The sequence below is a fragment of the Erithacus rubecula genome (genome assembly GCF_903797595.1).
Source record: "Erithacus rubecula genome assembly, chromosome: 2".
Lineage (NCBI taxonomy): Eukaryota > Metazoa > Chordata > Aves > Passeriformes > Muscicapidae > Erithacus > Erithacus rubecula.
Window position 1 is genome coordinate 69,785,030 of NC_136685.1, and position 15,915 is coordinate 69,800,944.

A 15,915-nucleotide genomic window follows, 5' to 3' on the forward strand; every position below is an offset into this window, starting at 1 on the left:
CATGGCCTTTGCCCCAGCCCCAGAGAAAGGGTTGTTCTTGGGGGTGCATCCCCTACACACGTGTGTCACAGACCCCAGTGAGGAGCTGCTGTCCCAGGGACGTGGTGGGCAGCACACACAATGACTGCTTTCCAGGGACATGGGCTTAACCAGGGGAGACAGCTGAGTGCTGCACAGCAACTGCCTCCTTTCCACACCCATCCACAGCTCCAGAGCTGCTAGTGACAGCTCAGACCTCTGCAGACTTATGTCAAGGTTTAAACAAAAACCAAGCTGCTGTCAGCAGCAAAGTGAGCCTGCGACTGTGTGCCAAAATGTGAGTGCAGGTCTGCAGCATGCTTCTCTTGCACAGCACCCTGACACACTTCTCAGGAGGCAGAAAACCAAGCCAAAACAAAACAAACAAAAGCAAGATAGAAGGGAAGTATTACATGTGGTTTACAAGGCCGTTAACTGCAAGATGGAAGTCTTGCATGCAGTGACTTCATGGTTAGCAGTGGACAGCAATGCCATTTAGGAGGAGCAGAGTAAAACTGCGATTTTTGAGATTTTCCCTGGCCACAACTTTGATCCTTACGTTGCCCAGTAAAATGACTGAAAAGAAACTTGAGACAGCACACAGGCACAGTGCAAAGCTCTGAGCCTCCGTGCCCACAGCAGCTTCCTTCCTTTAGCTCGGGCACCTGTGCAGTAGTGCCACAAGCTGCCAGAGCGCAGCACCGGGGCCTCACCCCCATCTCCCCTCTGCCCCCCAAAACCCGCCCGAGCTGTCACAAAGGCTGGAGAGGGAGTGAGGCTCGCTCTCCTCTGCTGGCCCCCTCCCTCACAATAGAGGATTGCCCTATTTGTGTGTGAAGGAGAGGGGCTGCTGCCCCAGCCCTCGCATCTGTAAGGGCTGGGAGCAGCCGCACAGATAGCAGAAATCAATAAGCTGGCGGATCAGAGGGCCCGGCGCAGGAGCCGCTCCTTGCACACGCACAGGGGCCGAACATCTGTCAGGCAAACAAAAAGCAACCCAAGCGGAACAAAAGAGAGGATTATTTTAACTCAAGTTCTTCTTCGGTCTCAGCAGGCAACGTTCAAGCCGTCCTCGTATTCAGACACTGAGGCCTTATGGAGTACGGGCTGTCCGGGAAATGCCAAACACTGTTACCAGAAGACAAAAGAGGGGGGAAAGAAAAAAAAAAAAACAAAAAACAGATAGATATGGAAAATTCAGAGTGTCTTGTTGAGTGCGATTGAGCAGGGGGAAGGTGGAGGGGCACCAATAAGGGGGCAGAGGGCAGGGAGGGGAGGAGGACAGGGTGACGATGCAATGGAGAAGTTGGTGACAAATCTCCACAGCAGTACTTGAAAACAAAGCTGATCGCATCAAATCTGCCAGAGAAGCATAAAATATTGTCACACAGCTATGGATTGACAAGCACTGAGGCTGCACCCCCCTCGTGTGAAAGGGCAGGCTTGCTGCAGCCCTTCTGCTCGTGCAGATGAGCCCTGGGGAACTGGCAGAGCTGGCCCCACACCCCAGTGCCCTCCTCACCTGGAAGAAGCCCAGCTTTCACCACAAGCCCTCGGCACTTCTGGGGAGCAAAGGATTTAGGATAAGCTCAGGAACAAACTGCCATGGCTCTCCCTTGTGCCTGGTGGTGGCCAGTGTGCATGGTTACTTGAGTTAATTGGCACATTGGTTTCTCCAGTTCTCTTCTAATCATTGTGTGGTAGATGTGCTAGAAATAGGTGCAAACAGTGAATTCAAGATAAAGCAGATCCAGTAAAATCAGATTTGGGCTTAAAATGCCAGAAACCTTTAACCTTTCTGGAAGGGAGATCATGTAATAGCTGAGAATGCCCTGTATTGTATTCACATGCTACTGCTCTGTGCCCTTATGCTGCTGTTGGCTTGGTGCATTTTTGAACTGAAATATTACTAGACAAAAAAACCTTCTAGGTTTTGGGTTTCCTTCTGCAGTTTCACAGTATGTAAGCTGCCATCACTGCTAAAGCAGAGGCTGCTCTGGATAAAGGTGGACTTGCTTAGTTTAAGATTCTGAAGCTGCAGTTCTGTGATCTGGGATGCATTCACCATCAAATACTAGCCCAGAGCATCCCACAAAACAGATACACATCTCAGCCTAAAAAGTGACTTCCCATAGAAGACATGGGCTCTTAATGGCATTTTAGGAAGCATCACAAAGGTATTTTGACCCAGCTTCATTTTATTACATTTTGTTTGGAGTGAGAGGGGGATGTGAATTGAAAGAGATTTTGGCTTAGAGAAAACTGGCTCCTTTATTAAAATAAATAAAAGCAAAGTAATGATTTGAAAAAAAACAAAATTATGCAAAACATATGCTTAACTGATGCCTCACCTTACAAGACTCTAAATTTCCTTAGCCTTATTTACAGTGCCAGACACAACTGGCTGTCGTAACAGACACGACCCTTAAAAAAGAGCAATCCCTGTTTTATTTTTTGTTTTGCTTGAGAGAGTAAAGGAGAAGGAAGAGCTGCCTTCCTTATCCCTGGGGAGGGTCTGGGCACAAAGTCCCATCTGGCCACAGCTGACTTTCTGGATCTCTTGCATTCAGCCTTTACACATCAAGGAGGAGTAAGTGAGACTTTGAGGGACTTAAGCCACTTGTGTATTTTGCAGACAAGTGCCACCTACCTGAGAGGAACCAGAGGCAGCAGAATTGGGGCTCTGTCAGCAGCTGGAGACAGGCACAGCAGCCTGGTGCTGGCAGCATGCTCCTTCATCACCAGCAAACAATGGCATCTGCCACAAATACAGCACCTCTTGGAAGCCTTGCTGAGATGTACTGTGAGCATTTCATCACCCACAGGCAGGACAGTAACCTCTACTGGCCACTGCAGACCTGGGTACCTGCACCCCATCTGCCCTGGAGACTCCCCAGCATTCACAGAGAAAACAAACTGAGGTTCAAGCAGCAACAGACACACCCCGCATGCTGCACTGCAGGTTTGAGCAGGGAGAGCACATCCAGCCCCTGCACATGTCCTACACACATCATGCACATGGGCTATCTGCCCAAACTCTGAAAGGGCTCACAAAGCCAGAAAGATCCAACTCTCCTCCTAAAACACAATAATTCAGATGCCTTTGGCATCCCCTTATCCAAGCTTCACTGGTCCTGAGCCTTCCCTTCTTCTACAGGGAGTCTCATCCAGCTTCCCCCTGTGAAGAGCCCCAAACCCAGAAGCAGAGACTATTTCCCACTGTGGTTTCTAGCCTACCCAGGTTGTTGTTGACTTTTCTTCATCAGCATTTACTCAACTCAGCTGCAGCCTTTCCTGGATGCCTCACTTCACCTGGGCTGCAGTTTTTGTAGTAAGTGTTTCCAACTGACTGCTTGGTCAGGTCTCAGGAATTTCAGGGGTCCCCTGTTTTCCTTTTGCAAGCAGTTCTCATACAGTAGTAAATAAATACCTTCTTATCTCACTGTTAGGATGTTACTAATATTTGTCCATAGTCAATGTTTTTCCTTATAGTCAGACTTCTTGAGTTTCTTTTGCTCTTTTGGGTTACTTTTTGTAGGTCTTGAACCACTTACAAGTCCTTTGTTAAGCAATACAACCAAATGCTTCTATAGAGCTGGGCTTTAGGTAGAGGCTGTTAAAAGGGAGAGTTTGATGTTATGCTAATAAATAATTAAAAAAAAAGGTACAAAGCTGAACATTTACAGGAGAGAAAACTGTTTAATGTGAGCAAGAGTTATGGTAAGGGAACAGAATTGTACATTGTGCTATAAAAAAAACAGGGAAGATGTTGCCCTTCAGCATCCATCACAGAAACATGCTCCTGATTCTCCTTGTGCACTGGCTCCTTCACAATCTGGATAAGGACCAAAGGAAAAAACAAGCAGTAAAGTTAATAAAAATAATATGCATATTTTTTGTGAATTTTTGCAAATTTACGTTTTGGAAATAAGTTTGTTTGACACGTTTAGTTTTATTGTTGTCCATTGGCAATGAAAGAGAAGCCATCTCATCAGTAGGATCTTTTTTTTTGAAGGGGATTAGGCCTGAGTCAATTTGGCTGTGAGAGACCCTTGGATTAGGGTCTTTTTTGCATATAGTCTGGCTTGGCTATGTCCACAGTAAAACAGGCTTTGGGGTTGTTTTGATGCCTGTGAGGTTGCCCCACAGGCAAAGGATGCACCTGGAACACACAAACCAGGGACAGAGAACCTGGACAGAAAGTGACACCAGTCACTTGTGAGTGGAGACTGACTGATACCTGCTCTGAGAGCAAACATGGTCTGTCAGTGTGGTCCCCACTTCCTCTGGAGCACAGAGCACCCTGCAGTCCATCCATGCTCCTTCTCAAAGAAGGAGAGGCACAACCCTGATGTGGGACAGAACACATGTGATGTTGTTAGAACAGCTTTGCAGATGAGTTGATGTGCTCCATTAAACTGCACCTTGGGCACTCCTGCTCCAAGAGCCTCAAAGACAGAGAGGACTAACCAGCAACTCTCAGACAAGCAGCTGTGACATGTGATCACAATAAATTGATGGTGGCCACAGTTTTGATGGCTAAAATCAAAACAACAACAATCAGAACAAGTTTTTTTCTTGTGGCTGCAATGAATTCCCTGGTGGCTGCACGCAGCCACTATTATTGTCTTTGGGAGTCACTGCCCTAAGAGATGAGCTCTTTAACAAGTGAACAAATAACTCAATTAGAAATTGAAACTACATTCCTGAGAGGAGTTCAGCAGCCTCTTCTCCCATTAGCAACAGTGGGAGTTGCCATGCTCTGCACATCGCCAGGTGACAGCTCTTCTCCTTCCTTCAGCAAACAACTCTGCTGTAACTGATTGCTTCACAATGTCATCCCAGCTTTCCTCTTCTGTGTACCAGCTGCTAATATGTGTGAATGTGCTGATTTGGGGGCAAGTTTCAGCCTAGAAAAAAATCCTGTTACACAAAGGGAAATGGAAAGAGCAGGGAATTAGACATCAGATTTATGAGGTGATGAGCAAAATTTAGTTGAAAAGTACTTGCTGAGTACTCACTTTGTGGATAATCTTGTTCTATCAAAAAGAGAGAAAAATAAGTCATTCTAGGATCTAAAACCATTCAAGAAATCAAACTTAGGCAGTTTGAGGATGATCAGTCAATCTGAATTTTGTGAGAAGTACAGATATATTTACTTTTCTCCAAGGCAGGAATGAGAGAGATAAGTATTTTTATTAAATGTATTCAGTGGGTGTAGGATGCCTCCTACAAGGAATCAAATGTCCTTTGAGTCTATGTCGTGGTAGTGTGGTAGTGAAAAACAGAAGGGGTGAAGGAATTGTGAACAGCTGGTGAGTGGCAGTCCTATACCAAAAGAATGAAGTGTGGAGGAGGGGAGAAAGCAATTAAAAAACCCAAAACAACAACAAAAAAAGAGCCAAAATCCTAACGACAATAAAATAAAACCCAAACAGAAAAACAAAACTGAAGTGTTGGGAGTGTATAGTCAAACACCAGCTTCCCATGGATTGTAAGAGCAACAGAAGCCATTGTCCTCTGCTGGGGATGGGAACCATAGAAAATAAACTGGGCTGGGAACATAGCTGCTGTGTGCTCTCAATCACATCTCTCAAGCAAGCTCAACACAACTCCCATTCTTCAATAGGCTGAATGCTCCACGGAGAATGAGTGCCTAGCTGGGGAGATGATCTGTGAGCGCTCACCTTCCTTAAAAAAAAAAAAAAAAAAAAAAAAAAAGGCATCAGTTAGAATGCGATTCCTTCATTAAGGCTCTCAGGTGAGAAAGAAGTAATTGCCCCGCGGCAGGGCGGTGGGATGCGGGCAGGGGCTGGCGGCCAAACGCGTGGCGGCCCCGGGGCGAGGCTGCGGCGCTGGCGGGCGGCAGCACGCCCGGCTCCGGGCGCGCAGCTGGCACACAGCTGGCACACAGCTGGCACACGGCTCTGCCCCGGGGCTCCGGCTCACAGCTGGCACACGGCTCTGCTGCGGGGCCCCTCAGCTGGCAGCTGCGCTCCTTCCCGACAGGAGCAGGGCAGAGGTTCGTGCCCAGCCCCGGGCGACGTGCGCTGGCTTTCCTGGCAAGCTGTCCCGCGGCGCTGCGCGTTCGTCCTTGCGTGCTTCCACCTGGCACCGCGGGGCTGCAGGGCTTTGGCACTCACCTACCTCTGCAGGGAGGAGCTGCCTGCTCCCTCCGGCTTGCCAGGCACTGCTCGTGGCTCAGGCACGCCCGGCACGCTCCCCTGCTTCCCACCCCAGCCGCGCCGGGATGCTGAAAGCACGGGTCATCTCTGAGCTGTGTGGCACTGAGACAGACGCAGGCAGCAAGGGAAAAGTTTTTCACCGCCTCTCACAGTAAAATTGTTAATGGGCTTCACCTGAAACAGTGAGACAGCGAGATCAAAACAAACAGAGAATGTTATCTCTCCCTGTATAGTGTCAATTATAAACACAAAGAAACGAAGCTAGATAAGAATAGCCTGTAAATGCAATTCAGCACAAAGATGTGGATACAGCATGAACTCAGAAATTCTTATATCTTATAGTGTCAGATACCAGGAGGATACATAGCAAAAATTGTCTCTCTTTGCTAGCCCTGTTTTTGCACAGTTCTCCTGACCACTGCTGGAGGCTGGAAAGATCTTTACTGAGCACAAGTGTTCTTTGATTTTTCATTTCTCCTTTTAAATCTGACATATTAGTGATTAAAAAATAACCTGTCTTTGAAACAGATATATTCAAATCGCATGTATCCAAAGTCCTATGTTACCCTTACTGTCACATGTTTTGACATTCAGTATTTTTAAAACTTTTTAAAAGGCTTCTGCTCAGGGATGGGCTCATCTTTTTTCAGGGCATGATTGACAGGGGTCTATTTCAAAATACCTCCCATTAAGGGAAAAAAAAAGAAAAGAAAACTACCTTAATGGTGAAGCAGGGAATGACAGCAGCAGACAAAGGGTCGTGGCTTCTTTGTTCTTGAAATCTGAAGAAAATACACAGGACTCCATTGTATGACTTTTTCATGCACAACATTGTCTCCCTTGACCCCATGCACATCTGCAGCCTGAAGTCCTCTGTTATCTCTGGATAACAGCTGTTGCATCACTGATTATTCATCAGTTCCACTTTAGTCTGCCTAAGGTGCTGTGAAAAGACCACGAGTTGCTGAGTTTACTAAGTGAATTCAAGATAAAACCTAAAATTGCCGGGAAAAAAATAGGAATAATGATGGATAACTTTTACTGGGCATTTTATCTGGTTGTCTGTAGCACATAGGCCTATACTTAAACGTATTGGAATTGAAGGATCGTTTAAATATCTCATAGAATCCTCCAATTTTCTCACCTATTTCTTTTAGACCTTTGATTTGGCTTTGGAGAGCAAAATCCAAGGGCAAGGAACACATACAGTCAGTAGCAGAGAAACAAGCAAGCCCTTCAGTTATATGATGTGCAGAAGCAGAATTTGCAGAGTGAACAATTAGTGAGGATTTCCAGTTAAAAGAAGGGGGACAAAGAGGAATGGGCACACCCCAACCCCTTGGAATGCAAATACTCCTTGATCTTTATTTGGGGCAGAGGAAGTCATTTCTCTCCTGTCCTCTCACACTTGCTATGGAGACCACAATTCAGTATGCACCTCCTCCCCAGGTAATTCATCTTCTGGGCTCTTCCATCACCACCTCCCCCAATCATTTTCCACCACTGCCACTCCCCAGTTACCAGTGCTCATATTCCCACATGGGTGCTAAATCCCATCAGTTTTTCTGTCCGAAGCACAAGGATGGAAGAGGATTTCTTTGATCTCCAAGTCTCTTTCATGGGTCATTTGAGAGGTGAGGATAGAAGAAGGTGAAGATTTCGAGTTTATCAGCAAAGCATTGATGGCCACCAGATTGCTGGGAATATAATAGTGGATATTCCTGGAAAAAAAAAAAAAAAGAAAGAAGTTGCAACCCAACACTAAGTTGTTAATGAGCTCCTGGTGTAAATTTATGGGGTGCAGGGAGTGACCCTAAGCAGGTGGCTCTGCAGTGACATGCAGCCTCCAGTTATTTACTTGCAAGTAAGTTGCACAGCTCCTGTCACTGCAATATCTGCATACTAAACATGGGAGTTTAGATTAGTATTATGGAGTCCACAATGTGCTAGGCATATTACCAGAAATATAAACACACCTTGCAGACTGTAAACCAGAGAAAACAGTTTCTGTATGACCCCAGAGGAGGCATGGGCTATATTGTGAGGTGACCCTGAGTCCTGGTACTGGTGGCTCATTTCCCTTGTTGCCACCAGCAAAGCAGAAGGTTTGGGAGTCACCCGTCTTGGATCTCTCCAAACGTGAAGGTGCTGCAATGCACGGGTGTTGAGGTAGCTGCAGTTTATCTGTGGGGTTAGGAGTTCTGTAGCTCAGGTACAGGGTGTCAACACCTAAGTCTGCTGCAATGACACAGAGGGACTGTGTGTTCCATATGAGCCAGAGGTACATATGCAACCTTTGTTCTAGATTCCCTAATTTGATTGCAAAATGACTTTTTTCATGCTCTCAACTTGTCTTTTATCTCCTGCGGTTCATCCGCATCACATCCCTTGCAATTATATCACACTCCCTTTGTCCATATGCCAAGAATTTGCCAAGGACTTGCAAAATCCTCATTCCTGATTGTTTACCTGTTTGGTACAGCATTTCTGCCTTTCTTCAGAAAGCAGTTCTGCCATAGCCTCCTTCTGTCGGGCAAAATGATGCAAATTGCATAGATTAAATTGCTGTATAATGGTTGATCAGCTTTTCCTTATTGTTTGCAATTTGCTACACAGGATTTGCGTGCATTTAAGAGTTTTATGTGTTTAATAGTTATTTAAGAGGCTTAGCATAGCTAATACCTTCAAGCAGTTCTGCCCCTGCAGGCTGGAGAGAAGTAAAGGCTACCTCTGGCATTGGTGGTTTTCACTGGGGGAGTTTTAAAAATTGTTTTCAAAGCTGAAATGGTGAAGATGCTTGGGGGGAAGATGCAGTGACTGCTGGCACTGTTAGGAGAGAGTGCTGCTGTTTACCAAAACTCTCTTCTGCCTCTCTGTGATGAAAGGAGCTACAAAGCAGACCCAGCTCCCACTGGAGGAAGGGGTGCAGCAGGATGCGGGTCTCCAAATTCCATGTTTTCTATTGCAGCCTGTTTCCACTCATGCACATGCAAATGCTTGGATTCACTTTGGCACGAGCATAGGCTCCTATTCCGGCTCAAGGCTGGTTGCAAGAGAACACATAGGCATTTCCTCTCAGTTGCCAGATCCTGTTCTCATTAAGGTTTTGCCAAAGCATTAATCATACCCCAAATCCCACGTGCCCCTGAGCAGACTCTCCCTCCCAGCTGCCTCATCCCCGTTCCTTGATAGACAGACTTTCATCTCTCTCCCACTCCCTGCACATCCCCGATTTTTTCCAGGAGCTGCAGCCCCACCAGGGCAGGAACAAAGAGTGCTTTGCTGCCATCGAGCTGCCTTTTAGGCATCCTCACCGAGGCCACTCCAGCGCACTCAGCAGAGCACACAGAATCCGAGCAATACCTTCGGCTTTTCTGCAAGCAATTAACTGAAGAAGTCAGGTTTGGTTTTCTTAAACAAATTAGCCTTTTAGCATTGGGTTATATACACCGTTGAGAAAACAGAGAGTAAAGTAAATACGTCCTTGAAAAGCAGCCCTTCTCCCACGCAGCCCCAGAGAGCACTACTCACACATTTGCCCACTGCAAACAGATGGGCCATTTTCTTGTGTCTCTATTAGGTAATAGGCTCAAGCTGTGAACAAATAAAGCCGAAAACACCCAATATGCCAATGTGTTAATTTTGTCTTCCTGTAGGTGTCCCTGTCGATTGCAAAATTGAGGCAGCCCTAACTTTTTCCTTTTTTTTTTTTTTTATTTTTTTTTTATTTTTTTTTTTTAACAAAGACAAGTCATAACCTTTTTCCTGGGCAAAATAAATTCGCAGCATTTTTCACTGTAACAGATAAATAACAGTTGTTGAATACAAAACTAACTCTTGCAGCTTGATGGTCCTTCTGTAGCTGTGTTATTTCTTTAGATAGCTGGACTCTCCATTAAATTTATATCTCTGTACACATTGTTTACCAAGCCAAAGTTTTAATTATATGCCCAGAACCATTGTACTCACTGTGCCTGTGAATGCACACTGTATATATATATGTATATATAATTTGTCACTTGCATGTGCTACATGGGCACCTGGTTCATGCTCACAGATCCTAAAAACTAGTAATGTGTGAATTGTTCATCATAATTTTTATGCACAAACTGTCCCCATGCTTGCACTGGCACTGCTAGAAGGTTTCCACTGGGAACAAAATGGAAGATAAGAACTCCTAAAGATGTCTAGATATTGACGAAAAAACCTCAAACCCTCAAAATTCCTTTTCCAAAGTACACAGTCCAATTCTGCAGTTTTACTTGTTTTGCCTAGAAAGCCTTTCTCCTTGCAGAGTCGAATTCTTCAGCCCCAGGAGGAGCAAGTGCTGAGTGCCACAGGGATTTGTGTACTTCCCAACACAAATTCAACAGTTCTTAATGCACTCAGTCCTGTGCCCAAGAGATATAAAGGTGCTTCTCTTTCTTTAAAGCTTAACCTGATTAGAGTCACTCCTATGACTCTTAATTTACCACTATCAAACTGCCTCTCCTATTGTTATAACCTTTCTTTCTTTCACGAGGGCTCTTTGGAAGCTTTTCACATACTTGTTAAATGCTCTTGGTCACAAAGCCTGCTCAAAGTTCCCTTGATCATGTCATTGCTATGGTGTAAAATTGAATTACTTTTACAATGAGTGCTGTACCCTGGCAAAGAGAAGCCTTTCCCACAGTTAACAGAGGTGGAAGGCCTCAAAAATAAATGAATAAGGGAGGACCAAAAAAGCGAATTTTCATTAAAAGGGGGAAAATAACTTTTTCTTGAAATACAAGAAAGGCAAGCTCAAATCACTCTTTAGTGAGTGTCTGCCAGACACATTATATCACTGTTTTGAAAGATAAATGGACTGTTGGGGAGGGGTTAATAAGAGGAAAAAGTAAAACATTTGAAGTCTGCTTGATTGTTTTTGTTTTTGTTTTTTTTTTTTTATTTTGTTGTGGTTATAGACAACATCTTGTCTCCCAAGAAGAATCAAGAACATAAACTGCTTTTTTGTTTCAGAAAATGCCTGTGGGTTATTGTAGGGCTGTGGATCACACAAGTTAATTCTCATCCTTACTTGTGTCTTTTTTATAGGAATGGACATCAAATGAATGAGGCTACCCATACCAGAAATAAAGTAATAAAACTAGGCAAGCATACACTGAGAGCATACTCCCCATACTCGCAGAAGAAACCCTCTCACACATCCCTTTCTGCAAAATAGGCCCGGCTTTGTTACTTGTATCACTTAAAGGAAGGATTTTGATTATCCCTGCTTGCTCCAGGTTCTTGTTAAGCTGTGCAATAGCAGGGCCAGCCCATTGCTTGCTGCTGGACACAGCACAGTGCCCCATGGAAGGCAAGGCTCTCTTTGGGAGAGCTCCCTGGGGTCAAGAACTCAGGCTCATTTTCCTTTCCCCTGTTTTTGGTGTCTGACCTGTTCATTGCTATCACACTGTGAAGCTCAGGTCCCTGGAGTGGCTGCCTTCACCTCCAGGTTTTCACATCCTTAGCAGCACATTCAGCCCTCCAGCAGGAGCTCAGCCCAGGGCTGCAGCAGCCCTAACTGGAGAGGCTCTAGATGCACCCATTCTTGTCTTTTCCCAGTCTCAGGAGTCCATAAAGCTCATGACAGTCCTGAGTGGTTTCAGCCCTGCCTTTTTTGTAAAAGGTCCTGTGCTGCCATACCATGGGGTAAGTCAGGTGGTGTCCTTGCAGGTACATATTCTGCTAAAAACTGGCTTTTGTGAGAGCTTGGTCCTGCCAAGAAGGGTGATTTCATTATGCTGTTATCATGAGAGGTGTTTGTGTGGAGCTGCTTCCACAGTGCCCTGCCCTCTGATGCAGGCACAGCACATCTGGACACATGTGAGCCCTCTGTTGCTCAAAGGGATTCCCAGTTAACCAAGCAGCAAGGAGAACAATGGGAGCAACACCCTTTTGACTTGCATGGTTTTCATCTTTCTTTTGCTTCCCCTGGATTTTCTAAGGCAGGCTGTGAATACAGAAGTGTCACCACTTGCACTTAAAGCCTTTGCAGGTGATAGTGTGATGCTTGTTCACACCAATATGAGAGGAACCCCCCAGCAGGAAGTCAGTTCTTTCAGACCTCTTTAGAAATGTGTGATAATCTTATAGTGCATCAACACTTTCTCCCTCCCTCTCTCCCTGCCTCTAATTTCTCTTAAACAAGGCTGTGCTAGTCTCTACGTTTTGATGCTGCTGCTGACACAGCTCTCCTTCTTTAAATTTGTCTGTTTCACACCTCACTACTCAGTGCTTTGAGGACAGGTTTATGCATTCAGTCTACACCTACCCTGCTGTGTTGCACTCTCCATGATGCTTTTTTTCACATGCTTTGGAAAAGACACATTTGGTGATAGATATGCAGAACTTTTTGTGTTCTCTTTCTTTTTTTTTCCCTTCCCCCTTGTGCTTTGCCTCCTCTCTAAGTGTACGCCCCTATTTTAAATTTGCATGTATGAATCACATTCCACCTATTCTTACTATGTTCAGACCAAATCAGATTTATTTTTCCTTAACACAACCAGCTTTTATTATGTACCATAATTCTGAAGTTTTCCAGGAAAAGAAAGCCTGAGGTTCAAGACCCTCTCTGGAGTCAATGGCAATTTGAATGTGAATCCACAAAGACACTTACTGTCAAAATGACGTTTGTTCTATGTATGTATTTGTTTCAATTACCAATCCACCAAATAACCCTTGAAAGATTGTTTTATCTTGATGTGCAATAAAGTTGAAGTGTTTGAGAAGAGTTTCCTGGCCAGCTCTATTTATCTCACTGTAGTCTCTGAGTTTCTCTGAGAGGTTGATTAATTTGCTCATGCAATTCAGCAAAAAAGGGCAGCAACTTGAGTTTAAATTTGGGAAATAATGATACAGAGGTTAAGCAGTAGTGCCAAGGTCATGCTCCAAACAGGAATGTGCTCAGCCACAAGACTGATTTGGAACATGCCCTGCCAAGCACCACATGTGCCCTGATTGTCCTCAGCACAAACCTGGGAGAGGTTTGAGAGAGGAGAGATGAAGGGCTCCAGAACCTCGACCTTGGCTTGGCTACACTCAGTGCTTCTGTTTTGTTTGATGCAGATGAGAAGCAGCTCAGGAGAAACTCATGTGTGAACAGGTAAGTGTGTGGCTAAACCATCACCTCTGGGAGCTGAAGGGGACACCTCTGCTCACTGCTGACCTGTAAAACAGAGTGAGTAGCTCAGATTAGGCTTGAAGTGTCTCTCTGGTGACAGGAGATAAGGTCCCTGTGGCTTGTTTAGGGAAAGACAAATTATGTACAGTGAAAGGCCTGGAGGGAGGGAGGGAGGGGGAGCTGTAATGAGAGAGACAATACATTCAGTATTGCCCTGACCCTGTAAAAGAGAAAGGGGCAGAGACCAAACCCCTGATCTAGATTAGATCCAGAGATTTGGTTGAGGCTGCAATAAGATCATCTTCAAAGCTTAAGTCCTGACTTCAATATTTGTTTTCTCATCTTGGTAAGACCTGGTTTGAGGACACAGCTACAGGCACACCTTGAATACTAAATAGTGTGAAATTCAAAGTGATAAATTAAACAGACAGAAGTAAGCCATTTGGGAGAGGAGAATTTTAACCAACACTGAACTAAACACTGACCAAAATTATGCTTAGAAATTCCAAGGTCAGTCAAGTAGGGTACCTTAACATATGTTATCATGGTTAAATGCCTATTAGCATGGGCCTTCCCAGCAAGTGTCTTTTGGTGCATTAAAAAGATTTGGCTAAAGAGCATTTCTCATGGCTCTTTGAAAAACTCTTGATTTTTAAAAACTTAGCTAAGAGTTGGATTTCTGCCTGAAATCCTGTATCACTGCTTGTCTCTCCTAGGGTGAAACTCTGTGTTCAAACATGTGCACATCTTTGCTATATCCAAGCCCTTTATTGCTATGGATTATTCTTTTTAGAGGTCCCTGAGGACTTCTAAGTAATTTTCTTATAATTAGGGGTACATGGTGAAGCATGCACAGCAGCACTCAAAATGGAAATGCTCCTCACACTGCATTATCTGCCACACTCCTTCTGAAGGGTGTCTGGTTTGGGCTGTAGGGTTTTTCTAGTTTGTGTTTGTAGAGTTTGTCTTACATCAAAAGAGAACCAAGAGAAAAGGGAACAAAATGTTGAACCCACTCTGTTTCCTCTGCCACTACAGTGAAATATGTTCCCAAGAATGGGAACAAGAATGAGAGGAGGTCAAATTATGCAGCATTGGTATCTGAGTGCTCTGGGAAGGGTTACCAGGGCATTTCCATTATTTGCTGTGGTTGTTCAGTGGTTGTGACATTTAGAGGGTACTTTGAAGAAAATGGCCCGGCTGGTAAATGACAGCAGAGAAAGGGGAAGGCAAGCAAATGGAGAGGAGGGAAGTTCACAGAGATTTTCTGACAAGATGAAAGGGGAAAGAAAATTCAGTGAGTTCTTATTCAAAAACCATTTTGGTGGCCTCTGTTTGAATGACAGAATTGTTTCTTAGCACACTTAACAACTACTAGGTCCTGTCCAGGAGTGCACTTCACCAAATGTCTGCTGTATTTAACACCACAGTCAGCTTTGTAATGTGTGATGAGAATTATTTTTACAGCTGAGCTTCTTAAGGCAGGCCCACATGTGTGTAAATCCTGGTGGGTTTTAACACACCTCTGTTGCACTAAAGAGAGAAGTGCTGATCTTCACCAGGATTTATAAGGTCCACAAAAGTCTTAACACCTGATGCTTAAGCCAAGTGAAAAGCAGGCTGAGAACCTGGTGTGCTCTACAGGGAACACAGAGTGTGCATGTGTTGGGATGAGCATGATGACAACATTTTCCCTGCTGATTCTCAGCACAGTTTTGGTCGTGTTACATCCAAACCCTTACACAGAATATGATAATGATAATTTATGCCAACGAGAAGAAATCCTCTGACTTTTGCTTATAACAATAAGCCAACAGTGAAAAGCTTTGGCTTTTGCTGAAACAGTGGTGAAATGGGCAGTGGAGTTGGAAGGAAAGGAGTCCCAATCCATTCAGCAGGGTGCCCTGGGCACCCTGTCCTGCTCTGCTTTCATTGCAGCCTCTTGGTCCATGTGGAGCTCTTCACCCAACCATCAATACACTGAAGGTCATAATTTCCTAACCTGTTGGCTTCCCCATGGGATTTACTCCCTCCCTCCTCCTGGTGATCTCATTTCCATGTGTATGGGATGAGGTGAGAGCATGGCCATTTCAAAGCCTCGGAAATGGACCTGCAGCACTGGGGTGCTGAAGGAGGACAGGGGAATCAGCATGAGAATGTTATCCTAACACCTTGGCAAGAATGAGAGCCCTCACACAAATGTTTATTCAGAGGTAGAGGGATGGCCCTGCTGCAAAAATAAAATGCTGGCAGCATTTTATTTTTCACTCTTAGAAGTGTGAAAGGGGGACGGGTAAAGAAATTTACAACTTTTAATTCCCCCCCTGAGACCTACAAGATGCTACAGAGCTGTGGAAAAGCAAAAGGCTTTTAAGATGTGAGAGGGAATTCACTGCCCGTGGTGAGCTTAAACCTGCAGTTTGTGCTTCTGACTGTGCTTGGAAAGAATTCAGACATTAAGTTGATGTCAGCAGAAGATGGATCAGAAAAGAAAAATGGGATTTTGCCCAAGTCATGGCTTTCAAAATCAAACAAGATCATTCTTGTTTGTGGCTGGAAATGCTC

At 44.8% G+C, this 15,915-nt stretch overlaps 1 protein-coding gene across 1 annotated transcript in view; it reads right to left on the reverse strand.

The window, feature by feature from the left end:
• Positions 1-6,327: 6,327 nt before the first annotated feature.
• The window catches only part of FAM120B (family with sequence similarity 120 member B), an 88,404-nt gene continuing 78,816 nt past the window's right edge, over positions 6,328-15,915 (reverse strand). Inside the window, exons 13-16 of the mRNA XM_079299330.1 lie at positions 13,205-13,395; positions 7,725-7,924; positions 6,922-7,146; positions 6,328-6,377 (exon numbers count right to left, since the gene is read on the reverse strand). The gene's annotated coding sequence lies outside the window, so the exon portion shown is untranslated. The remainder of the gene's footprint in view (positions 6,378-6,921; positions 7,147-7,724; positions 7,925-13,204; positions 13,396-15,915) is intronic.